The sequence below is a fragment of the Pinus tabuliformis genome, chromosome 1_2, assembly GCF_031772625.1.
Source record: "Pinus tabuliformis cultivar Carrire ecotype Pingquan chromosome 1_2, CPIR1, whole genome shotgun sequence".
Classification (NCBI taxonomy): domain Eukaryota; kingdom Viridiplantae; phylum Streptophyta; class Pinopsida; order Pinales; family Pinaceae; genus Pinus; species Pinus tabuliformis.
In genome coordinates this window covers 1119792311-1119815567 of record NC_142298.1, presented here as the reverse complement: position 1 = coordinate 1119815567, position 23257 = coordinate 1119792311, and positions in this window count along the sequence as shown.

Sequence of the window (23257 nt, the reverse complement as noted above, 5' to 3'; positions counted from 1 at the left end):
GCTCAATTTTGCCTTCTATAGTTATTTATAAATAAAAAGGTGAGGAAAGGGGGACATAACTCACTTTTAGAATAAAGTTACTCCATAGTAGCACAACGTTGTAACTTAAAGGGGAGCCAAGGGGGCCATAGGACCACGTAGGGAAGGGGGCCCACGCAAACACTTGGAGGGACTGCACAGATGGAGAGGAGCACGTGGCAAGAGATGGTTATGTTGGAGGAGGTGGGCCTTAGGGTTTTGAGAAAGGCCAATGCTATAAAGGAGAGAGGAGCCTCCTCATTTTGGCATTTGATTATGTGCATTTGAGCTAGTCACTTCGACTTAGAGCATGCTAGCTGTTTAGCCTTTCTACAACACTATTTAGTGCATCGAGTGTCTTCGTTCATTGATCTCACCCTTAGCCCTGTGGATTTCGAGTGCCTGCTCGGGCAAGGTAATTTTATCAATCTTTTGCAGGAGGATAGATTTTGGAGTTGAGGAGGGACTGGGCATTGTGATGGCTGCGTAGTCTTGAGAGAGAAAGACGCAGTTCCTTCTGGTAGGAGTTCCAGATTGGGTTTATGTGGAGGATTTGAGCTGGGAGATTGAGCAAGGTATCAACTGTTGCATATTGGAGGATTTTGGCAGAGTTTCAGGTAGAGTCTTGGAGGGTTTACTTCAGTGGCAGCACAGAGCCATGAGGGATAACATAGATCCTCAAAGGGGTGATTTTTGAGGGTCAGCTATTTCAGAAAATCTTTCTGGGTTTATTGCGCAGAGGTCGATTCCAGAGTTTCAACATTTTTTTGTGGAGGGGAACAGCCCCAAATCCTCACTTGATTCTAGTAGTATCAGTAGCACAGCAGTTCTCCGGCAGCTTGGACGTAGTTCAGAGAGAGGCCATTTTCTTCCGTTCTGAGTATATTTCTTCACTTGCCTTGTGCAAGTCAAGGTGCTATCTTCTGATCACCTTTTTACTTTGTCCATTACTCAGCATAATAAAATGGCTTAGCATTTCTCTCTGCATTTCTTGAGTATCTGCTATATTCCGTGTATGCATTATTGTATATTGCACTACTGTTATTTTTATCTTTGTGAGCTTCCCGGCTACTATACCACTTGTGTGTTTTTCTGGTTGGAATTTGCTTGTGTTCGAGGGATATTCCTGGAAAGGGATATTACACAATGGGCTCCTACAAAGTAGGGAGAACATATACATGGCTTCCAAAAGACTTCCAACTCGAATTTCCTAAGTTAAGTAAGTTTAATAAACTTAATTTAACTATTTTAAGTTCCTATGAGAATAGAATTCGAATTTAATTCATAGTTTAATTCAAGGACAAATTAAACTGGAATTTCTTGTTGCCATTTCTCAACACTCCCTCTCAAAACAATGTAAACTTTGAAACGGGAACTGATACTGTTACCCGTTTCGTAGAGATAGCAAAAAAATGACCCGATTTTCAAAAGTGGTGATGCAGAATACACATGTTTTTTTTAGAACATGGTTTTTGGAACTTCATGTTCTAGGATGAAATCAAGTTTTAGAATGGTAGTGATTTTCATGCTGATTTTAAAAAGTGAGTATTCTGCATCACACCCTTTTTTTAAAAGACCTATTTTTTGACTTTTAATTTTCTAGTGTGTGAAATGTGAAAAATTATTTTCTAAATTTGATAGTTTTTGAAGTCGTCATTTTATTCATATTTTCTTGTTCTCTATCTTAATTTTTTATTTTTTTTAGGGGGGTTTTTATTGTTTTGCATTTTTAAATTAGAAAGTCGATAGTTTGAATTTTAGATAATCTACATATTTATACATCCTTAATTAATTTTTCAATCCACATGAAATAATTGTTTCTAAAAAACAACATTTTTTAACAATGGACATAAAAATAACCATTTTTAACATAAATATAACAAAAAAACTAAACATTTTGATAATTTTTTGCTAGAATTAACATGTCAAAATCACAATTTTTATACAAAAATATTAACTAAAAATGGTCAAATAATAGTTTTTTTTTTATGAATTTCATGTCAAAAAAATAATAATAACAACTTTTTTTCAAAAAATAATAATTAACTTAAAAATCAATGCGAAAATCACAAATTACAAATATTGAACACATAACAACTTTAATTCATTGATTATTCTTTTCATGAAATGTCAGAGTCAAAACATTGCAAAGCTTGATTTCCAGGTATAACTTAAATTTAATCAACAATGTCACGTAATCCAAACTCTTCGTCCTCTAGAGTTTCATCATTGTCATCTTCCACAATATTTTCTAAACGATATATATAGACACACAGAAAATGTATTTTTTCATTGTTTAAATTACATTTTTTAATGTATAAATGGATTTTAATTTTTTGAAAATTTCATGTCTCTATAATTTAATTGGGTACTTAAGTTGTGCACAATACAATTCTTCAATTGCTTTATATATTGTATACATAGTTTTTTAATCATATATAATATATACATAGTTGAAATTTAAATATTTAGTTAATACATACATTGGAATATTTTATTTATGGACTACATTGCTGAGCACATGGTTGACTATGGATGAAATTAGACATCTCCTAAGGGTTGTAGAATTAGCCACATCTCCCTTATACTGGGTTGTAAAATAAACTTATCAACTCAATGAACAATATAAACATTATATAAAGTAATCGAAAAAAAATATTTTTTATAATTAAAACATTTTAAGCAGTATCACTATTTTATGCTCAAATAAATTTCATTTTATACATTCAAAATTACAACATAAAAATTACAACTGCTTTCTCTTATATATATATATATATATATATATATATATATATATTGTAATCCCAAATATTTTATTGGCATTTTGTAATGTAAAAGAAGTTTTCATGTTAAGAAATTGCGTCCTTCCGGGCTCTTGCTAGACGTCTAATTAAGATGCGTTTATACTGATATAAAATAGAAAAAAACTCGTTGGTACTCCATGGAACTTTGAATTACCTAAACTTTACTCTTATTGATTCTATATTTTTAGTGGACAATGAAAATTAAAGTATTTTCCAACATTGATTTATGCACCTTCGTCCATGCCTAGGGACCTTACTATGTCATAGAAAGTAGTAAGAATTTAATTTTGTAATTAAAAAAAATGTAATTACAAGGAAAAAAGATACATAATTCATGCTTCAACGTCGAAGTGAAACACTTTCATTTCAATGTCATCTACCACAAACATATAATGGATACACATTACATCAACATCCTCTTACCAATACAATGCAAAAATAAAAGATACTACTTTCATTTTAATGTCATGTATCACAAACATATAATGGATACACATTACATCAATATCCTCTTATCAATACTATGCAAAAATAAAAGATACTACCTAGGCGCACATATATTTTGTCATCACAAAATAAAATTTGCATCCTTGATCACTACTCCACCCCTATAATTCTTTGATGTCATATGGGAGGTCACAAATTTGTAACTTCTTTTATGTTTTAAACATAATTCTATGCAACAATGTTTTGATTAGATGATATAGCTAAGCCTATGCAAAAATCATTACTACTTGTATTATTTATTTATATGTTGTATGAACCAGTATAGTATTTGCCAAAATGATTAGAAGATAGTTTAAGAATATATAACATTTTTCTATTTTGATAAAAGATATACATAATTTATCTTATAAACAATTAATATAAATTTAATTTTAAATCACATTAATAATATGGTTTTGTATCTATTAGTATTAATGATGATAATAGAAATTACCTTTTACTTTATTTAATTTAATAACAAATTATAATTTAAATAACTTTAAATTACATTTAGGCTAAAATTTCAGTTCAATTTAAGATAGTCATGTTATAAAGTATTATAAAGTATTATATAAATAGTAAAATTTAATATTCAAATCCTCATGGTTTAAGCCAACAAAAAATCCTCTAAATTACATTCAAAATTTAAAACATATATATACATGTAACATTTTTTTAATATATATATATATATATATATATATATAGATATATAATTTTACTAAAAAATTACTAATATCATTAATTTTTTAGTACTATTTTTACTTATCATTTATATTTTTTATTTAAAAAAAATATAAACCATTTATTTTAACTTGAGATTTCCTTTTCTTGATGAAAAATTATTTTATTTTATAATTGAAAATAAAATTATTTTAAAAACTTAAAAAAAATTAATAGATATAATAGATAATTTTGATATTTACCTAAAATTTAAACTTAATTATTTTTACAATAAATTTTTAAAAGTCAAATAATTATGCATAATTTTGATATTTATTTAAAATCAATTAATTTATAAATATCATGTCACATCATATTTATCTACAGATAACATTTATTTATAAATATAATATCTCATATCACTCATCTCCAATACATCAAAATGATGTTTACCTAAAATCAATTTATTTATAAATATACTATCGCATCATATTTATCTATAAATATAGTATCTAGCACAGATTTGTTTTTTCATCAAAATCAAAATAGGGCCTTCTCTCATTTTGAATTTGAAATAGAGAAACTAATATATTTGCAAGGGGCCTTTATTTTAAAAATTTAATAATTAACGTTAGTTAACAACAAACTAATATATTTGCAAAGAACCTTTACTTTTCTAATTTAATACTCAGCTTTAATTAACGCAATTGCATTAAGAGAATATTTTAATTTTTTTGGGTAAAGACTTATTTATGTGGTACACTTCGTACAGAAAATCCAAGTGGAAGCTAAAAAATTATGAAACGGTGAATTTTATTTTAGTGACATCCATGTGGACTTTTGCTTTTCTGTGTTTGGGATGATAGAATCTATGAATCGCTCCAGAAACTGAAGCAGCGGAACTTAAGTAGATATTCTCATTCAAGCACGGTAATTATGAAGTCATATCCTCACCCATCATATTCCTGAATACAACCTTGCAAATTATTATTTACCAACCTCCTTCAAATGCATGTGCCACTTATAACTATTATTTTACAGGCTCTATTGATTTAGAGGATATTATTTCGAAGCTTTTCACTTTCGTTCCTCATTCTTGTCATCTCACAGAAAAAATTCACGTAATAGTTTGTTTAGAAACAATATTCAGTTTATGAACTTACAATAAAATTTAAATTCCAAGAATATATATATAAAAGTTGATGGAGATCTAGTAGAACTATATACTTAAACCAACCTTATTTCCAACTCGGGCAGTCGAGATCCATACACTTTTTGGTATCTCTCTATGATCATTCTCAAGCTGCAAACAAACAGCTGAAATTTGACTAAGCTAGTCGGAACAAAGAAAAATAACAGATTAATATACATATAATCATTAATTCACATAACATGAAAATTTGTGACCCAGTCTCAATTGCGTCCTACATTACATAAATATCAATATTGTATATGGTTGAAAAAGACGATAATATAAGCAAATCAAACTTCATAGCACTTTACAAGTTAATGGCTATATACATTTTATATTGGGAAATATTTTGAAATTTGATAGAACAATAATTAGGTTAAACCATTCATGTCACTCTTATCATCTCTTACATTTTGATTAAATAATTCATCTCACACTTATCATTCAAATTTTTGAAATATTTCATGAATCTGCAATCTAGATTGCAAATTAAGTGTGATGCGTGAGAACCTTGATATGCGATGTAGGTATGTTTCAGACTTCTTCATTGTGCATTCTATAACCTTTAGATAGAATCTAAAGTTTACCTTTTTCATACAATATCAAGTTTTGCGGTGGCCTAAAAAAGCCTCATCATAATTTTGATGATGTTATGAAGCCTTTTTCGCTTAAAAGTTAAAACTCAGTGCTTTTTGCAACCTAAACAACTGATCTCTTACATCATAAATTTCATTGTTACCTTTACACAAGATTGTTTCTAAGATCACAGCGTTGCTATTACCTTTCACGCATAAGGATTTACAGGGTCACCATATCAACTTCCATGGAGCAACCTTGATGCATGTGATACTCGCATAAAGTAATAAGAAAGAGCCTCATCGCGCGGCAGCGCCACCCCTGGGCCGCCCCGCCCCGCCCGACCGGCGGGGCGGCCCGGGGGTGGAAAAGGTATTTGTGATAAGAGAATATGATGGGTTCACAGATTAATAAAGGAAGAAGCAGAGCAGATTAGCAATCAGAATTATTAATTTCTTGTCGCCAATAGCCAATGTATTTTACAGAAACTCCCCGGATCTAGCAGATGGCACATTGTTACCCATTAATGAATGTTAACACTCGTTGATTTTTTATAGTATCAGATTTTGCAAAGTAAATTCAGCGTTGTTAATGAAATCTGTAATAAAATATTGCTTATGATGTATAGCAGAAGTCAGAAGTTATAGATTAAGTTATCTAGAAAAGGGGATTTCTAGAGTATGACCATATGTGTGATATGTAAGTTATAAATTTATGATTGGAATATATTCGTAGTATATTCATCAAGAAAAATTTTGTGAATCTGTTTAAGTAGGTATTTTTATTGGAAATTTGGATGAGTACTCTATTGTAATACTTTACATTCTGTGTTATAAAATGAAATTTGGTTTGATTGGGTAAATGAATAATTAGGAATTGATGTAAGATTGTAAAAGGTATTTGTGATAAGAGAATGTGATAAGGCATATTGAGAAAGGAAAAACAAAACCTCTCGACCATGTTCAAGTGCTAGTCATTTTTCTCTTAACCCTCAACCCTCAAGCATGCTAAAGACCTCGTCATTTTCCTTCCCAAGTGAGAGAGAACTTTCCGATAGAAAGAACAACTTTATGAATGTTAGAAACATGAAAATGAAAATCTTGAACATCTTAAGAGTACTTTCTTTCTATCTTTTCCTTACAGTGAGTATTGAAACATCATATCAAAATTATTGGTTTATAAATTATATTTTGTTTGTTTTGCAAAGTTTGAGATATGTAAGTTGGTAGTTTAAAAGAATGGAGGTTTATATGTTAAAATTTAGATTTTGTTTTAAGGTTATGGTAAATGTGAGAGTTGGTTAATTATGGATAGAGTTTCTTTATTTAATACTTAATTATATTTTTTTATAATATTGTATTTCTAGGATGGGTTGGTTTTTGTTTTTTATATAATAATTTTGGTTATATTTATATGTTAAATAATAGTGTTGGTTAATAATTGTTATGGTGTTGGTTAATAATTGTTATGATATGATAATGAGGTAATAAAAACGGATTGTTTCTTTTTAATTATTATGTTATTTTTAAAATAGTGATTTATAATTTATTGGCTTCACCAATATTCATTATTCATTACCTTTTTTATTGCTCTTCAATCTTTGTTCAATTATGAGTGTTAGTGCTCTTCACGATTACTAGTATTAGCAAATACTTTGTCATTCACATTTGTCTTCAAGTGCAATTCCTTTGCAAATTGTCAACTAAATGGTCAAGGTCAATACTATGTTTGTTTGATCATGATACGGGCATGAAGGGTTTCCTAAAGTTTAGGTTTAAGGCTCGGTTATTATATTGATAACATAGGCAAATGATAACCATCAATAAGTTCAAGTAATTTTATTGAGACCAATGCACAGTATTTAGAGATGTTTTCCAAAGTAATGCACAATGCTACTAGCATGGTATGTCATGTTTGGACAACATAGAACCCAACTTAGTGAACCAATAAAAGGAAATACTCATTGATATGTTTAAATATTCTTCTATGTAATTGTAGGGTCACAAATCAAGCTTTCTTCAATAAATATAATTTATGATACAATGTCAAAGAAAGGAAATGTCATCTCATACCAAACTATCCTATGCTCAACTCCTTCCAACTTGAATACTCATTTTGGTAGCTAAAAATCATATATGAGATGGCTATAAGTTAATACATGTGATATAAATTTATATTATGTAAATCATGCTAGACATAAAACTCAACTTTGTGATCTAGTTCAATGTAATTACAAACATTCCACACATTTCCTAGATAACTTAGGAAATAATAATTCCATTTATTATTTAGTTAAAGAAGAATATACAAGGTTGATGCATGTATTATTTAATTAGACTTTCATAAATATTTGCAAAAGAGAATGGTAACGGATAACCTAGTGCCCATATCATCCAATTATTATGTATGGTGTCATGGTATGAAGATTGCAAATGTATACTTAATCTTACTATAGAAATAGAAACCAATGTCCTCAAAGGTTATATCCTTGTTATTTATTTAAGTATAGAAGTAGTTATACATTTTTTTCCTATAACAATTAGAATCTTAGACCCTAAGGGGGTTTCACTTAGAGTTTATAGCTATGCCAATTAGAATAGTGTTGACATGGGAGTCTGCTGAAACCAATCGTAGATCTAGAAGACTTTTGAAACCTGGAATGTTGGGCATGCATGTGGACTCAGATGGGGCACTAGTTGATGAAAGAGAAGAATATGGAACATCTTCGTAAGCATCCAGTCACTCATCTGAAGATGTGAATTGTGATGGTGTGCAAGAAAATATGAGTGATTTTGAATAATTGTTTAAGACAGATTATATAACTGATGTATGCATCATATCTTCAAATAAAATTAATGTTTTCCATATGTTGTTAAATGAGAAGTTATGAAGCATTTTTATGTTGTTGGATTATGTCTTAAGTATGATAAATTTTATTGTTTAAATATCTACAATGCAATATCAAATTAGAGATATAATGTCTGTTTTATTCAGTATACAAATAAAGACTTTTGATTTCATTGAGTTATATACTTTGTTCATAATGTCATGGTTTTTTAATTTTATAGTTGAAAAAATTTCAATTTCTTTTGTATCTAGCATGGTGTGGTTGAAAACATGTTAAATTTATACTTAGGAAAGAAAAATGATATTCTACGAGAAACATTAATGTGTTTTTTCCTTAAAAATTAACTTTGTTTGAGACATAAAAAATTGGTTTTATTAACATTTTTTAAAAAGTTTGAAAATTGACCCTAAAAAAAAAAAACCGTTATTCCAGTAGCATCACTTTCGTTTTGAAGCTATATTTTGCACGAAAATTTCGTAGTAAATTTCGTAGTCACCGCCATTTTTAAAACACGTTCAAAATTGGCACCTAAAAAAAAAACATCGTTCCAGTATACACACTTTTCGTTTTTAGCACTGTTTTTGATGTTTTTTTGGGGTTTTTGGGCCAGAGTTCCCGTTTTGAGTTTATAGTTCCCGTTTCAAAGTTTACATTGTTTCAACAAGAAAGGGATTATCAACTACCCCAATCTTGTCTCTATGAAACTCGAATTTACATCTTAACAATGCCTTTGTCAAGAAGTCAACATCTTTCTCCTTTGTTGGAATGTAATCTAACAACATGATCTGCCTTAATACACAATCTCTGAGATGATGATATTGGATATCAATATGCTTGGACCGATCTTGAAAGATTGGATTTTCAAATAGTTTTATACAACTTTGATTATCACAATATATCACTGTCGAATCCATCTGCTGACAAAACAAACAAACCAGGATCTTCCTCATCTAGATAGCCTCACATGCTACCAAACTTGCAACCATGTACTCTGCCTCTGTCGAACTGAGTGCAACCGATCTCTGTTTCCTACTGTACCAAGAAACTACCACTAACCCAATACTAAAGATCCCTCCAGATGTGCTCTTCCTGTCGGATGGACTCCCTGCCCAATCTGCATCAGTGAAACCTTTAAGGTTCACTCCCTCTGTCTGTCTATACCATAACCCAAACTGAGTAGTGCCTCTAAGGTATCTCAATACATTCTTTGTCGCCTTCCAATACAACTTTGTAGGCCTAACCATCGCTTGACTAAGCTCGTTAATTGCGTAGCAGATATCCGGTCGTGTGTTCACCAAGTACGCGAGTGAACTCAAAAGCTGCCTGTAAATAGTAGCTTCCACTACTTCCCCTGAAGTAGCATGCTCCTTCCTCCAATTACCAGGTAGAGGAGTCTCGATGGGTTTACTGTTCTCCATGCGGAATCTCTTGAGTATCTCATTGGCATACTTACCTTGAGATACAAACAACTCCCCATCTCTTTTCCATACCTCCATGCCAAGAAATTAATGCATGAGCCCCGTGTCCTTCATCTCAACCTCTCTTGCAAGGTCCTCCTTGCAAGATTTGATGAGCTTCTCATCACGTGTCAGTATAAGATCATTTACATAAATGATAATGGTCAATAGCTTACCTTCCACCACTATGTGGTACAGGTTTGCATCCGCTTCACTCTTCGTGAAGCCCAATCCAGTGAAGTAGCTATATATCCTGGTGTACCAAGCATGAGGTGCTTGCTTTAGCCCAACAATGCTCTCTTGAGTCGACATGCATGCGACTCACGGTACAAGGTTTCAAAACCTTCGGGCTAATCTATGTACACCTCTTCCTTAATCATGCCATTGAGGAAGGAAGTATTCACATCCATCTGATGGATATCCCAAGCCATTTGTGCCGATAGTGCCAAAATAGATTTAATTAATGAGTACCTTGCAATAGAAGCAAAGGTCTGATCATAGTCAATCCACTTTACCTGTGAAAAGCCACACGCCACAAATATGGCCTTATGCTTCTCCACACTAACATATGCAGCTTGCTTTACCTTGTAAAGCCAACGGGAGCTCATAATTGAGTTGTCCTCCGGTCTCGAGACCACATCCTAAACACTGTTTCGAACTGTGCAGTCATACTCTTCCACCATTGCATCAAGCCAAACTGGTTGCTGCACTGCTTCCTAAAAGGAAGATGTCTCTGTCACAACACATGCACCCATAAGTGCCATGTATCCAGTGTACCTCTCTAGTGGTCTCCTCTGTCTATGTTGAGAAGTGCGTGCTCCCACTTTCTCCTATGCATCATCCAACAATCTGTTAGCCTCTCCTGTGCGCTTTCTTCCCTCTTTAGAAGACTCTGTCTGAGTGGATGTCTCCACTCTTAGAACCTCTGCATGTGGATGCTCCACATCAACTTGAGGCCCCTCAACCTTAGGAGCTAAAAGCTCCTCATCCACATGTAGATCAATATCCCTCTTAAGGGATACTCACCTGGCCTTCTCCTCATCGAACCTGATATCCCTAAGAACCATTGTCATTCAACTAATCGACATATACACCTGATAGTTGTTGGGTGTATCAGTGTACCCCAAAAAGATCCACAACTTTGTTGTTGGCTAAATCTTCTTCCGTGCATATTTGGTTACATGGAAATAAACCGATGACCCAAAAATCCCGAAGTGACCAACATCTGGCCTCTTACCAGAATAAGCATCCTCTGGTGTCTTCATCTCAAGTATCCGATGTGGGCTATGGTTTTGAACATAAATCGTTGTGCCTCAGCCCACAAGTGTAGTAGTAGGCCCTAATCATGAAACATTGCCCTTGCTTCCCCTACTATGCTCCTGTTCTTCCTCTCGGCAACCCCATTCTATTGAGGGTTATGAGGTGCAATCAACTTTCATTTAATCCCTCTCGCTGCACAGAAGTTCTTAAAGTCATTGGAGAGATACTCACCACCGTTATCACTCCATAGAGCTTTAACCTTCTTGTCAGACTCTTTCTCTACCAATGCTTTGAACTCACAAAACTTTGTGAAAGTTTGATCCTTTTTCTGCATAAAAAATACCCAACATTTACAAGAATAGTCATCAAAAAATATAACATAATACCTGTGTTTAGCCGTGGATGTTGTCGAGAATGGTCCACACACATCTGAATGGACTCTCTCCATAATAGACTCTGCTTGATTGAGTTTCTCTCCAAAGGAAGACTTAGTGTATTTTCCCAAATTACAACCCTTGCATGTATCAACTTTCTCAAGCGTACCTTTAGGAAGACTGGTAGAGATTTGCTGCAATATCTTCAAAGCCCCATGATGCAAGTGGCCCAATTGCCTATGCCACAACTTGTCGACGTCTCGACTCAACATCTTTTGCTCTTGTGAACTTAAAGTAGCGCAATCCTCTACCTCTATCTTATAGAGATTTTGAACTCAAATCCCTATATTCTTTACTTGACCTGTGGCTATGTGTTGAAGGAATGCCTTTCCTTTTGAAAAGATCACATCATAGCCTCTATCGTCAAGCATGGAAACATATACCAAGTTCTTCGTAAGTCTAGGTACATGCATAACATTCTTCAAGGTGAGTGGAGCCGCATGCTCCCTCTGAAAAGTAACAGTGGCCGCATTAGTAACACTATACTTGCTGTCATCACCCATCTCGATATGCATCTTGAGATCTTTCTCCCCCAGTTCACTGAATAACTCTTTGTCGCTAGTCATGTGGAAAGAAGATCCACTGTCTAAGTACTAGAAACTTCCCATCATTGAAGACTCCATGCATGCAATGAGGGAAAAGTCCAATTTGAATTGGAGGCCAAAGCCTCACCCGCCGCTCCTCCTGAGGACTTCTCCTTGGGTTTCTTCAATGGAAAATTTGTAGAAAAGTGACCCATCTTATGACAATGAAAGCATTTAACTTTCATGATGTTCTTCTTCTTACCTCCACGATAAGAATCTGATTTGGAACGAGAAATTTTACCTTTCCCCTTCCTCGCCTTAATCACTAAGTCACAATTCTCTTCATCATCAGTATTTAATGAAGAGCCATCCCTGGTGTCGCTCTTGATCTTATCCTACATCAAATTCGACCATAGTCATTCCCAATCTGACAACTTCTCCCGACCATTGGCATAGTCCTGATAACCATACCAACCCTTTGGGAGTCCAATAAGAGCAAGGCTCACCATATCCTCCTCAGCAACCATGATTCCAACACTTACAAGTTCATCCCAACATTGAGTGAACTTGGTTAATTACTTTGGAATCATCTCACCTTTCTCCATCTTGATTTTACGAAGTTTATCCTTGAGTGCCAACTTCCTTTGATCACTACTATTTTGATACAAGTCCATCAATGTTTTCAATATAGCATGCGGGGTTTCCTTTCCATGGAGACTCGAGACAATATGATCTTGAACTCCCTCAAGTATTATCCACCTTGCCTTCGCCACACACTTCTTCCACTCGGCCAAGTTCTGTGCATTAGTACTTGTTGGTTTAGGAATTTCTTGTTCAACAAATTCCTTCAAGCCATTTTCCTCTAGCACAACCTCCATCATGTCCCTCCAGGCTATGAAATTCAAGCTGCCTTCCAAGGCATACTCAAGCCTCAACCCATGGAACACCATCTGCCAATCCTAAAGTATGTATTGCAAATTTGACTTTCACTTGTAACCCAGAAACTTAAAACTTCGAAATCTCCTCTAGGGAGCTGATTTTAAATCAGTGATATCTCCATCATCCAAACTTCGATTTGGCCAATTTTTTTTTTTTTTTTTGAATTTGGGTATCTTTTCCCAAGGAATCTAGATCTAGAATTTGTTTCTGAAAAATTTGCACAAAATTTCTCAGATTTTCTCTGCAAACTCTCGGCCCAAAAAAAAACCTTGCTCCGATACCACATAGAAAATCCTGTAGATTCACAAGCTAATGCAATTTGCTAAAGCAAGAGACAAGAATCTACTTCTACTCTTTATAACAAAAGCCCATAAACATCGAGCAAACAATAATAAATAGAGGAAGAGAATCAAAGGCACATAACACAATAAATATCCAGGGAAAGCCACAACTCAAAACCCCACTATCTATTTTGTATTAATCCAAAAAATCAAGATGAAATTACAATGCCTGTTCTCTCTAGTAGAATCCCAACATTCAAAAAATTCTATCTCCAACTCATAAGCAAGCTCAAGGCCAAAGCTTAGCCTTTTCACAAGCTCTCCATGTCTTTATTCGAATGTGTAATTCCTTGAAGGATAGCTTGTATTTAAAGGGAAATAAAGCCTCTAAAAATAATGCAATCCCTCAAGGATCAGTTCTTGATTGCTTGCACTGTCAGTGCAACTCATAAAAATCGAAAACAAATAGTACATTGTCCCTGCACTCTATTCTTTACTGGGTCTTTCTCAAAATCAACATGCATGAGTTTATGATGAGTAAATATTCAGTTAACTAGAGTAGCACTGGTGGAGTTGATTAGTGTCACCACTGACTGTTAACTCACTATTAGTTCTCTCAATCAGTTTGAGAACTAATTTAATTGAACTGACTCATGAAATTGAGTCTTCTATTTTACACCTCACAATTAACTCACATTGGACTCCTACAAAGTTGGGAGAACATATACATGAATTCCAAAAGACTTCCAACTTGAATTTCCTAAGTTAAGTAAGTTTAATAGACTTAATCTAACTATTTTAAGTTGCTATGAGAATAAAATTCAAATTTAATTCACAGTTTAATTCAAGGACAAATTAAACTTGAATGTCTTGTTGCCATTTCTCAACATTCTACTAGCCATGAATGGATTTGTTGAAGTCGAATGGACGACAAAATTCATCCACCAAGAAACATTGATTTATTTCCTTATTAGATTGCAAGGATACTTGCCATTAAGGCATGCAGGCTCCTAGGTACCTTATCTAACCCAAACCTTGGTCCTAGATAATTTGCTGATGTCAATGGGACAAGCTTGTTGGCAGGTTGGCCTTAAGGGATCCCACATCAACCAACTAGAGTAAAAACATAATGACTTGAAAGATACATGATTTGAATAAATCATACAAATTTAAAAAATTTATTGGGAACCTTGCCCACCATTTACATGGTTTTCAAGAAAAGTACCTGTCGAGTTGTGCCAGACAAGCTGGTTTTCACAAAAGGATTTATTTTTCCCTTTACTATTTTCATTTATTTATTTATTACAATGCTAACTTTCCTACTATATTGGAGAAAAGATGTCCTCCTTTAAGTTAAAGAGAACTTCCAATGAGGCCATGTGCCGATCAGGTACAAGGATATATTCATGCCCAAATTTGACATATAAAATTTAGAATGTACATGAGCATGAAAAATCAACAGCTTTGAAAGATGTGATACAAAGAGTACTTGAATATGAGAGCGGTACTTTGATGGATTGTGATTTGGAACCAATGCTCAATTTAATCTTGATGGTATTGGCTCATTTCTTCATTTGAACCACTTTGAAATCCCTCCTTGGTCATGTCAGGTGAACTTGGATAATTGGTCTCTAGAATGCATACAAGACTTGTTGTTGGGCGTGGTGAGAGTTCCTTGATCTCAGGTTCAACTGGATGCTCCTCATTGGATTTGGTACATGATTTCTTTATCTCCTTGATATACAGGGAAGAGGAATCAAGAGATACTTCCAAATCCTTTTCTGGTTGTGGAGAGATAGATAATTTCCTGAATGCGGTTAGGATGAAATCTTCCTGAGAGGGAGGTATCCCAGTGACTGCTAGGATTTGAGAAAGTACTTCGAGGAACATTCTTCAAGCTCTCAATAATTCTTGAATTTCTTCTACTGGTTGATGATCCCTGTTTCACAACATGGATTAGCACAAAGGGGTTCTTACAACACCCCAAAAATGTTTTATCTTGAAAGAGCTTGAAATTTTAATCTTAATTAATTAAAACTACTAATTACAATAAAACTTACCAAACTTGAACTCCTCACTTTCTTGGATAGCCAGACTTTGGAGTGACCCCAAACCAAAGAGGATGCGTGGCTCTTCACTCACGTCTTACTGTCTTCTCTACCCTCTAGGTACCTTGCAACTAAGATCACACAAAAAAAGGTTGTGAAAGAAACTATGCTCTAATCCCTTTAGCACCTTACCAGCAACGACCCCAAAAAATGTTAGGGAAATTTTGGATGTTATAATTCCAACATTAAATTATCAATCCGGGACTCGTAAGCTTCAAGGCACAAGCGTAGGTAATGCAGATCTCCCACGATGACATGATTATGGAATACTTCAGTAGCGTGAAGTTATATGGGATGCCATGTGTCACTATTTTAATATTAGGCCCTAAAATTGCTACATAAAAAACTAAAGTCTGTGTTCTTTCAACGATGTTTTACAGAATTCAAATCCAAAGCCTGAAATGAAAGTTATGACGATTTTCCATTGGTCACCTGTTTGAGATGGAGTTCTGGAACCTACATAAACCCTAACTTCCCTGGATCATATATCATAAAATATAGTGAACCAAGATATGAAATGTGTGCATGAAGTTCACCAAGATTTCAGCTCCACGTGGTCAAAATTTCAGCTTCTGAAACCTCGTAGAAAAAACATTGTAACAAAAAATCCAAGATGACTTGTTTGAAGAAGCGAAGCCCTAGAATCCAAAGCTCTGATACCAAATGTTATTCTAAAAAAGAAATGTCATCTTGTTGGGGAAATTATATGTATTATAATTCCAACATTAAATTATTAATTCAAGACTCATAACCTTCGAGGTACAAGTGTAGGTAACATAGGATCAGAGCATCTAGCCTAAATTAATATCATGAAATACAGAATGAAGAAACCTATTTTACTGTAATATAGTCTATCTCATTCTAAACTCAAATCACTATTCTATTTTAAATCTATGTTCTATTCAAAACTCCAATTACTGTTCTACTTTAACCATGACCTAAGACATACTTTATCACAACTTAGGCACTCTGATACTTAAAAACAACTTGAATTGAACTCTACAACTCAAAAACATCAAACTTATGCTAGGGCAGAAGGAATATTTCTTAAATGAAATCTAATTACTAGCCTAAATCTTGGGACATGAGAAATCACCAAACATAAACATTCCTAAAAGAACGAAATGCAATTGTTATTCAACTCTTTAAACCAACAATATTACGTACTTAACTCAGAAATCCAATCCCTGTTCTTTGACTAAAGCGATTAAACTCAAGAAACTTTGATTTCTATCAACCTTCAATCCTAACCAAACTCCAATCCTATTCTAATCATGCTAACACACACACTCAATTCACAACCAACATTTATTTTACTATTTTCCTGAGCATTTTATCACATAATCATAATGCTGCAAAACTTGGTAACATATAGGAAGTAAAGAGAGTATAATTGATTCGTTTCTATGCTTGCAACACGGTGATTAACACTGCTTCTTCAATGTTCCATGGTATGCGATTATACCAAAACAATCGTTTGTGTATCATAGATCATTTCTCAGTGAAATCCTTGATGATTGTTTTACGACTAAGTATGAAATCTACAACATTCAACTTCAAATATTACAAAGCAAAGCAAGAGCGTTGAGTACAGAAATGAAAGCATTCAAAGATCTAAGCAACGTTCGACAAAATTCACTCTGCAAATACAATTCCTATGATCGAAACTATCTACATAACTTGTTTCTAGGTGGTGGTGGGCCCTTGCCACTCCTAGAGAAAGTTTAAATTAATTCAATACTGTTAGAGACGAAACAACACCAGAATACTTCACAAAGAAATTAATGTTGAGCCGAATTTATGTATTGAGGTTCAAAGTATAAATTCAAATGGAAAATACATCATAAGCCGAGGGAAAATATTACTGGTACAAAACTCCTGGACAATCCTCCCACTCAACTCTCATGTATAGGGACTATATTGATCCATATCTCCCCCCCGTTACATATAGAACCATTAGGCCTTTTAACAGTTCAACTGATAGTTATAAAAACATAGTTAAAGAGAGTAAGGAATAGATCGAAGCTAAATAAAGTAGGAGAACAACTCAATGATAAACCAATTTAAAATATCTTAGATCATGCAATGCGTGGCTGTCCCGAAACCGTTCAACGATTCTATACTTACGGAGGCATTGATTCTATACTTAAAATTCCCTTGATCATAACTTCCTCATAATGCCAAAATTTTCCAAACGGTTTTTGGGTTACCTGAATGAAGGTACTCTGAAAAAAACCCATGTGTCAGAATAGCTAGAGTTTTATTAATTTAAGTTCAGATTGAGAATTTAACTTGTAGCAACTTAGTTTAATTGACTCATGAAGAATTTCGGTAATGGAGCCCTGCGATAAATGAACTTAGCAAAAACCGTCATTAGTAAATCAAGACAAAATCATCTTTTAATCCTAAAAAAGATAAGAAAACTAATGATAATGAGTGTAAAAGTATAGAAATTTAGGTTATGAATAATGGTGTTATATGGTGGAAAAATGGGTATATTCGAGGCCTAACACATCTCAAGCTCCACACACTTGATCCATCCTTGTATAAACTATTTCCTCCCTCTACTTGAAATTTATGAAGTGAACCAACCCCCAGACTAGAACCCTATGTTTCTTCCAACTTGAGTTGTACATCATCAGTGTCAACCTACAATGTACCCTAGCTTGTTTCTCTACACCACTAACCATTGTACTCGCACCACTGCTTCAATCACCTTGCCACTCAACCATGTTAAAGTCACAAATTTCAATCCAATATACATCTAGCAATGAAGATTCCATCCAATTCCAAAGATTACAACTCTTTATGTCCAAATTCAGTGCATGCACTAAATAGATTCCAAACCAAGGGCCTTGGGCCAAAAGATTAATCTAGACACATTAGCTATCTAAGTCAAAACCATGAACAAATGGGGGGGAATAGCAAGGACCACCCCCCACTACCAAAGCTCTATCAACACATTAATAGAGTGTTGTCATCGTAAAAGGAAATGTCATCTCAAGGTCCATACACTTGATCCATCCTTGTCTAAACTTTGTCCTCCCCATACTTGAAATTGGCGAAGTGAACCAACCCCTATACTTGAACCCTATTTTTGTTCCAACTTGAGTTGTACGTCATAAGTGTCAACCTAGAACGTACCCTAACTTGTTTCTCTACACCAGTAACCATCGTACTAGCACCACCACTTTGATCACCTTCCCACTCAACCATGTCAAAGTCAGCAATTGCAATCCAATCTACATCTAGCAACGAAGAGTGCATCCAATTGCAACTTCTTTATGTTCAAATTCAATGTATTCACTAAATAGAATCCAAACCAAGCGCCCCAGGCCAAAAAACTAATCAAGACACATTGGTTATCTAAGTCAAACCCATGAACAAATAGTGGGGAAGAGTAAGAACCACCCCCACTACATTGTGTGTGACCAATGGCCCAAAAAGGGTCATTCCAACAATAACTTATGGGATTAAAAAGTTCAAACCTTGTAGGTTTTAATTCTAGCAAAATGACTAAATTTGATCTCTTCTTTTGCAACACCCCACAAACAAATTGCTTGTAAATTAGGGTCATGGTCCCTCTTGTGTCCCATGATAGAAGAGACAACATCATTCAATGAAGAGAGGGTAGTCTAGACTATTGAAATTATTGTTCATTACCTCACACCCTAAAGAGGAGATCATCTATTTGAAGAAAAAGACCAAAACTTCTTTGAAGGACTTCACATGAGCAATAGGGATTTTGTCTAAATGGACAAGAGAAGAAACATCCTTTTATTTTTTGGACTTCACTTACATATATACTGTACAACTAGCCATTCACCCACTCTGACATCAAGTATGGGAATTGCAATATAAACATTGATAAAACTTATTGTTGATATTAGTGTGGGAATTATGGAAGATGTTATTATGTGAGTGACATGATTTGCACTCAAAAATTAATATTGAAATTTAGCTACCATGTGTACATGTTGTAGTGGCTACGACCACCGTCCAAACTTTTGCCTTCACTTTGTTTTGGAGACTCCCTCCTCAAAATATTAGCAGCTTGTCGTGTGCTACTCAGGTACTTGTGTTTCATTCATGTTTATCTTTCACTTTGTAGCTTGTGTTTCCTTACTTACTTTGCTGAATAACCACAAGTTGACCCCATGACTTGGTTTACATCCAGTCGTGTGTTGTCTTGGAAAAATGTGCAGTCTTAGAGGCTAGCCTGCCTTGCTCTCAGGAATTGCACAAAGCAACCTAGCAGCCTGCCTTGCTCTCATGAATTGCGCAGAGTAGCCCGACAGTCAGCCTTGCTCTCCAAAATTGCATAGAACATCTCGACAGTGAGCTTAGGCTTCGAAACTGCATAGTCCCAATTGATAACTTGTCTTCAGCCGAGAAAATGTGCAAAGCATGAGAGGCAGCCAGAGCCATTTAGCCCAGGAACTGCGTAAAAGCATTCCTTCAGCTGTTGTTTGATGCATGTGCTAACAAATTGCCTGGTTCCCTCTAGAACTGCGCAATTTCTTGATGCATGCATAGTAACATTTCCTGAAAAATAAAAAAGAAATAAAGAAAAATAAAAAGAAAACAAACATGCCTAAAAAATGGGGATCTATTTTTAGCACTGGGAGTTACATTCAAGTCAATTTTAGAAACTTCCCGCCACTTGTCGCTTTTTCCTAGATTTTGGCATGCGCATCATAAACACTAAATCTACCAAATCTATTTAATGGACTTCCCAGAGCTCATTCTACAAATTCAATCTTGGAGCACTGGCATTCTTGAGGCATCTAGGAACCTTCGATACAATTGACGCAACTTTTCTGGGTAAGTTTTGCTTTTGAAGTATTTTGTTGCTTTTTTTGTCGCTTTTGTTTCCTTGGCTTGTGTGAGTGTGTTTTGCATGTTTTACTGAACGATTGCTGGCATTTTAGTTTGTTTAACTTGTAGAAGTGTTGTTTCAAGTTTTCCATTGTCTTTCTTCAGCTTCTCATGTATAACATTGTTTTTGCACTAACGGTCGTCGTTGCGGTGACTCTCCCCACCAGCTTCATTATTCGTCCATTTGACTTATTCCTGCATTGGTTTTGATTGCATGCATGATCATTCACTCCTATCTGCACCTTCCTTTGCTCATGCATTCAGATTTACTCGTTTTCAAGTTGCCATTGGGCAGATCTGGGCTGCCTTGGCTCATATCTTACTTCTTCTAGCATGCACTACACATTTATGGAACTCAAGGCTCTATCTTGGCTCCAGGAATTACGCAGAAGCTACCTAACACTAGCCTCTAACTATACTCTGTGCAGTTCTGGGAAAGAATGCCCAGTCTTGCCCATTGGGATTGCGTAATGTGCAGTCCCTGTTAGCCCTGAGGTGCAACACTGCTATTTTGAAGGCCGAAGGAGGGAAATGGCCCATTTTGCTATCATGGAGAAGTTCCCACATAGGCCATCATCACCCCATTTCCATACTCTTCTACTTACATTCCATTCTGCTCATATTCTAACCTGACCCTCACATCATAACGAAACCCTCTTTCGCCTTAGCCTTAACTAAATTAACCCAAAAACCCAGAAAACCTTACCTTTCTGCCCATACGCGGCCTTCGCACATTTCTCGAGGACATGCCGTACCTATGTGTACCTCCGCCGTCGATTCCCCCCCCCTCGCCAATCTGATGGCCCACGTTTCACCCAATCGACGAGACATGCTTGACCGATCTCCACCGTTAGATCACTCCCACCAGATCTAATGTCTGTTGCTCATATCGCACGAGCAACTAACGAGAGGAACACCCGCTTGATAAAGACAATTTTCTCTCTCCTCCGATGCTATGTGGAGTGCAATGAGTGGCATCAGGCGAACTCCACCCTTTACTGCTTATCGCCCGATGAGTGCTCGATAGAGACCATAACCACCTAAACAAAACCAGCCTTGGGCGCTATCATTCGAGCACCTCCTACGCCTGATAGCCATTCGATCTTCTCATTTGAGATCTGATGGCTCGTACTTATTTTGATTCCACCAAAGACTGCAAGCCCCTTACAATCAATCTCCTCTGTCCATTTCTTTTGATCCAACGACCGTCGTTCATGATCGCTCCCACTTGTCCTCTGCCACCCTGCCATTACTCTGTCCTTCTGATTTGGCACGTCCAACAGCCCATGCACCTCGTACTTTACTTCATATCAGTCACCCGAGGAGGAAGGTGGTTGACTCTGTTAGTATTGTGATAGTTAGGCCATTGAATTGAAATAACAGAAAGCATGGTCGAAAGAGGAAGGACACAACAGGATGCAGCCAAATATAAATAAACAATCAGTGAGCCTCACATCTAATAGGGCAACACTGTACCAGAATTAATTACCGTTTTCATGATGGAAGGAGAACTATGTCCTTATACACAATCAGACAGTTAAAGCCAAAGGGTGTAGGATAGGATAGATGGAGACCTTTGAAAGCCACAGAGCATTGTAAACGGCCTATAAAAGGTTGGAAACTAAATGTTATAGGGGTTCAACTCCTGGAGACTATGGAGACTCCCCTACTCAAGCTTCTCATCTTCATTCATCAATAATACACGCTTCTTTTGTTGTTATATGTTCAATATCCCAATTTCTCTTCTGTTCTAAGCTTGCACTTGAACAGGCTATTCAAGTTTCTTTTGTGTCTAATGTGAGATAACTGTCATCTTATCTCTGTGTTGATGTATTAGATTTGCAAGTTTCATTTACTTTCTGTAGCTGGCCATCATATGTTTATGTATGTATTTCCTGGTATGGTTATTATTCTCCATTCATTCACTTAATCTACAAACTATTGAGCATTAGTGGTATAAAGCCTTGTAGGCTGAGGGTGTTCATGCATGTCTTGAGTAATAACAGAGTCAAAATAGTTCTCTGGCTTGTTCCATACCATTATTTATTCCAATAGTTCATAGAACAATATTGAAGATTATATGTTACTGGGCATCTCCGAGCTGCAACCTAGGAGAGTTTCCTGGAGTGCTAACTGTTATCACCCCAAGAAACTCTCCTAGGTTGTATCTCAGAGATGCTCGGGAACATTACAAAATGATTTATCTTATGACATTGTCCCAGTTTTTGGAAGAGAAATCAGGAGATTGTACAGAGAAGCACGTGCTAACTGTTATCACCCCAAGAAACTCTCCTAGGTTGTATCTCAGAGATACTCGGGAACATTACAAAATGATTTATCTTATGCCATTGTCCCAATTTTTGGAGGAGAAAGCAGGAGATTGTATAGAGAAGCACAGTTGGCATACATCATCAGTGATGAGAAGAATCCTACAAATCATCCCAATATGTTGTGGACACTGATTTTGGAGCATGTATTCTCCAAATAGAAGAATCTCAGAAGGCCTCAATGTAGCTCAGGAGACCAGTCCAGGCCGAAGAAGAGCAAGGAAGTCAGGTTTGGAAGATGTTTTTTGATGGAGCATGTTCCAGGGAGACTGCAGGAGTAGGGGTGGTGCTAGTATCTCCAAAGCAAGAAAGCATACAACTATCTTTTAAGGTGGCTTTTCAAGTCACAAACAACATAGCAGAATATGAAGCTCTGCAATTGGGTCTTAATGCAGCAAAAGACAAAGGAATCAAGAACTTGAATGTGTTTGGAGATGCTGATTTGATCATTCAGCAAGT